The following is a 5,376-nucleotide window of genomic DNA, read 5'->3' as shown; positions in this document are numbered from 1 at the left end:
TAACAACATGGTAATTCATGCTAGAATCATGCTAGTAACGTGCTAATTCATGCTAGAATCATGCTAGTAACATGCTAATTTATGCTAAAATCATGCTAGTAACATGCTAATTCATGCTAGAATCATGATAACAACATGCTAATTCATGCTAGAATCTAGCTAGTAACATGCTAATTCATGCTAAAATCATGCTAGTAACATGCTAATTCATGCTAGAATCATGCTAACAACATGCTATTTCATGCTAGAATCATGCTAGTAACATGCTAATTAATGCTAGAATCGTGCTAACAACATGCTAATTCATGCTAGAATCGTGCTAGTAACATGCTAATTCATGCTAGAATCCAGCTAACAACATGCTAATTCATGCTAGAATAATGCTAGAAACATGCTAATTCATGCTAGAATCATGCTAACAACATGCTAATTCATGCTAGAATCATGCTAGTTACATGCTAATTCATGCTAGAATCATGCTAGTAACATGCTAATTCATGATAGAATCGTGCTAAATCATGCTAGAATCATGCTAACAACATGCTAACTCATGCTATAATCATGCTAGTAACATGCTAATTCATGCTAAAATCATGCTAACAACATGCTAATTCATGCTAGTAACATGTTAATTCATGCTAGAATCATGCTAACAACATGCTATTACACGCTAGATCTATCTATCTATCTATCTATCTATCTATCTATCTATCTATCTATCTATCTATCTTTTCTTACTTTTTAAAACTGTTTAAGCTAAATAAACTATTACCGTCAGGCTTTCACAAGCCAGCCTCAAAGTTTGTTCTCAAACTTTAAGAATCTAGTTAGGCTGGCTTGTGTAGCAAGCCAGACTACTGTTATCCTATTAAACTTATTATTAGGCTGGCTTGTGTAGCAAGCCAGACTACTGTTATCCTATTAAACTTATTATTATTATTTTTATTTTTCTATATTATTCTTCTTCTGAGACTAAAAATTAAACTCTATCTCCTCCTAGGCCATTCAAGCTATGACCATCAAACTTGGGTCAGACCTCCGAACTATTCTGACTCGAGTTGCTATATCCTTTCCGACTGATCCGACTTTCGGTTTCCCGAAAAACGTCCCGGGACCGTCGGAAAAATCCCATAGACGTAACATTGGATCAAACTTTGTGACCTCATAACTCCGCATCAGAATGTCACACAGACTTCTAACTGGGCTCATTTAACTCAGACTATCAAACTGCCAATGACTGATCACCTTTAAACTTTCTGGCCACGCCCTAGCAACCACTTTTGGACCCTAGAAACCGTCCCATAGACTTCCATTGCAAAAGACTCTCATTGACTTTACATGGGATCAAACTTTGTGAGCTCATAACTCTGCATCAGACTGTCCTACAGACTAATGGCTGAGCTCATTTAACTCAGTCTAGCCAGCAGCCAATCACTGATGGCCTTTTAACTTTCTAGCCACACCCTAACAACCAGATACTGCACCCTAGCAACTGTCCCATAGACTGCATTTAAAGAGGTTCAGACTGATATTGTCATGCTGCAGTGTGATAGAGACATGGGGGTTGTTTTTAACTGTTCATACTGTCAAGAAGCTTTGATACATCATCAGTCTAAGCTGTCAATCAACTCCATAGCAACAAAACAGACTAACCTAGCAACGATATGGCACCAGCTATATCTCAGCATCAGAACATCGTAGAGAGGCGGGGGTTGGCTTGTTTGACTCATGCTCGCACTCCATCTATCTATCTATCTATCTATCTATCTATCTATCTATCTATCTATCTATCTATCTATCTATCTATCTATCTATCTATCTACTTCTATCTATCTATCTATCTATCTATCTATCTATCTATCTATCTATCTACTTCTATCTATCTATCTATCTATCTATCTATCTATCTATCTATCTATCTATCTACCTCTACCTATCTATCTATCTATCTATCTATCTATCTATCTATCTATCTATCTATCTATCTATCTATCTATCTATCTATCTATCCATCATGCTAACAACATGCTAATTCATGCTAGAATCATGCTAGTTACATGCTAATTCATGCTAGAATCATGCTAGTCACATGCTAATTCATGCTAGAATCATGCTAGTCACATGCTAATTCATGCTAGTATCATGCTAACAACATGCTAATTCATGCTAGAATCATGCTAATTTATGCTAAAATCATGCTAGTAACATGCTAATCCATGCTAGAATCATGCTAACAACATGCTAATTCATGCTAGATTCATGCTAGTAACATGCTAATTCATGCTAGAATCATGCTAGTATCATGCTAATTCATGCTAGCATCGTGCTAACAACATGCTAATTCATGCTAGAATCATGCTAGTAACATGCTAATTCTTGCTAGAATCATGTTAACAACATACTAATTCATGCTAGAATCATGCTAATAACATGCTAATTCATGCTAGAATCATGCTAACAACATGCTAATTCATGCTAGAATCATGCTAGTAACATGCTAATTCATGCTAGAATCATGCTAACAACATGCTAATTCATGCTAGAATCATGCTAGTGAAATGCTAATTCATGCTAAAATCATGCTAACAACATGCTAATTCATGCTAGAATCATGCTAGTAACATGCTAATTCATGTTAGAATCATGCTAACAACATGCTAATTCATGCTAGAATCATGCTAATAACGTGCTAATTCATGCTAGAATCATGCTAGTAACATGCTAATTCATGTTAGAATCATGTTAACAACATGCTAATTCATGCTAGAATCATGCTAGTAACATGCTAATTCATGCTAGAAGCATGCTAACAACATGCTAATTTATGCTAGAATCATGCTAGTAGCATGCTAATTCATGCTAGAATCTTGCTAGTAACATGCTAAATCATGCTAGAATCATGCTAACAACATGCTAATTCATGCTAGAATCATGCTAACAACATGATAATTCATGCTAGAATTGTGCTAATTCATGCTAAAATCATGCTAGTAACATGCCAATTCATGCTAGAATCATGCTAGTAACATGCTAATTCATGCTAGAATCGTGCTAACAACATGCTAATTCATGTTAAAATCATGCTAACAACATGCTAATTAATGCTAAAATCATGCTAGTTACATGCTAATTCATGCTAAAATCATGCTAACAACATGCTAATTCATGCTAAAATCATGCTAGTAACATGCTAATTCATGCTAGAATCATGCTAACAACATGCTATTTCACGTTAAAATCATGGTAATAACATGCTAATCTATCTATCTATCTATCTATCTATCTATCTATCTATCTATCTATCTATCTATCTATCTATCTATCTATCTATCTATCTTTTCATACTTTTTAAAACTGTTTAAACTAAATAAACTATCACCGTCAGGCTTTCACAAGCCAGCCTCAAAGTTTGTTCTCAAACTTTAAGAATCTAGTTATTATTTTTCTATATTATTCTTCTTCTGAGACTAAAAATTAAACTCTATCTCCTCTTAGGCCTTTCAAGCTATGACCATCAAACTCGGGTCAGACCTCCGAACTATTCTGACTCGAGTTGCTATATCCTTTCCGACTGATCCGACTTTCGGTTTCCCGAAAAACGTCCCGGGACCGTCGGAAAAATCCCATAGACGTAACATTGGATCAAACTTTGTGACCTCATAACTCCGCATCAGAATGTCACACAGACTTCTAACTGGGCTCATTTAACTCAGACTATCAAACTGCCAATGACTGATCACCTTTAAACTTTCTGGCCACGCCCTAGCAACCACTTTTGGACCCTAGAAACCGTCCCATAGACTTCCATTGCAAAAGACTCTCATTGACTTTACATGGGATCAAACTTTGTGAGCTCATAACTCTGCATCAGACTGTCCTACAGACTAATGGCTAGGCTCATTTAACTCAGTCTAGCCAGCAGCCAATCACCGATGGCCTTTTAACTTTCTAGCCACACCCTAACAACCAGATACTGCACCCTAGCAACTGTCCCATAGACTGCAATTAAAGAGGTTCAGACTGATATTGTCATGCTGCAGTGTGATAGAGACATGGGGGTTGTGTTTAACTGTTCATACTGGCAAGAAGCTTTGATACATCATCAGTCTAAGCTGTCAATCAACTCCATAGCAACAAAACAGACTAACCTAGCAACGATATGGCACCAGCTATATCTCAGCATCAGAACATCGTAGAGAGGCGGGGGTTGGCTTGTTTGACTCATGCTCTTACACCATCTATCTATCTATCTATCTATCTATCTATCTATCTATCTATCTATCTATCTATCTATTTATCTATCTATCTACCTTTATCTATCTACCTCTACCTATCTACCTTTATCTATCTACCTCTACCTATCTATCTATCTATCTATCTGTCTGTCTGTCTGTCTGTCTGTCTGTCTGTCTGTCTGTCTGTCTCTATCTATCTATCTATCTATCTATCTATCTATCTATCTATCTATCTATCTATCTATCTATCTATCTATCTATCTATCTATCTATCTACCTACCTACCTACCTACCTACCTACCTATCTATCTATCTATCTATCTATCTATCTATCTATCTATCTATCTATTCATCATGCTAACAACATGCTAATTCATGCTAGAATCATGCTAGTTACATGCTAATTCATGCTAGAATCATGCTAGTCACATGCTAATTCATGCTAGAATCATGCTAGTCACTTGCTAATTCATGCTGGAATCATGCTAACAACATGCTAATTTATGCTAGAATCATGCTAATTTATGCTAAAATCATGCTAGTAACATGCTAATCCATGCTAGAATCATGCTAACAACATGCTAATTCATGCTAGATTCATGCTAGTAACATGCTAATTCATGCTAGAATCATGCTAGTATCATGCTAATTCATGCTAGCATCGTGCTAACAACATCCTAATTCATGCTAGAATCATGCTAATTCATGCTAGAATTAGCTAACAACATGCTAATTCATGCTAGAATCATGCTAGTAACATGCTAATTCATGCTATAATCATGCTAACAACATGCTAATTCATGCTAGAATTATGCTAGTAACATGCTAATTCATGCTAGAATCATGCTAACAACATGCTAATTCATGCTAGAATCATGCTAACAACATGCTAATTCATGCTAGAATCATGCTAGTGAAATGCTAATTCATGCTAGAATCATGCTAACAACATGCTAATTCATGCTAGAATCATGCTAGTAACATGCTAATTCATGTTAGAATCATGCTAACAACATGCTAATTCATGCTAGAATCATGCTAGTAACATGCTAATTCATGCTAGAAGCATGCTAACAACATGCTAATTTATGCTAGAATCATGCTAGTAGCATGCTAATTCATGCTGGAATCTTGCTAGTAA

At 36.0% G+C, this 5,376-nt stretch overlaps 1 long non-coding RNA gene across 1 annotated transcript in view; it reads right to left on the bottom strand.

Moving 5' to 3' along the window:
• Nucleotides 1–3,461: 3,461 nt before the first annotated feature.
• LOC148679617 (uncharacterized) overlaps nt 3,462–5,376 on the bottom strand; it is a 2,089-nt gene continuing 174 nt past the window's right edge. The window contains exons 1-3 of the long non-coding RNA XR_015944914.1: nt 4,537–5,376; nt 4,353–4,448; nt 3,462–4,310 (exon numbers count right to left, since the gene is read on the bottom strand). The exon at nt 4,537–5,376 is cut by the window's right edge and continues 174 nt beyond it. This is a non-coding gene — a long non-coding RNA (uncharacterized LOC148679617). The remainder of the gene's footprint in view (nt 4,311–4,352; nt 4,449–4,536) is intronic.

This window comes from Danio rerio, chromosome 12 (genome assembly GCF_052040795.2).
Source record: "Danio rerio strain M-AB ecotype USA chromosome 12, GRCz13ab, whole genome shotgun sequence".
Lineage (NCBI taxonomy): Eukaryota > Metazoa > Chordata > Actinopteri > Cypriniformes > Danionidae > Danio > Danio rerio.
The sequence above is the reverse complement of the archived record's forward strand: the minus strand, read 5'-3'. Positions and strand labels throughout refer to the sequence as shown.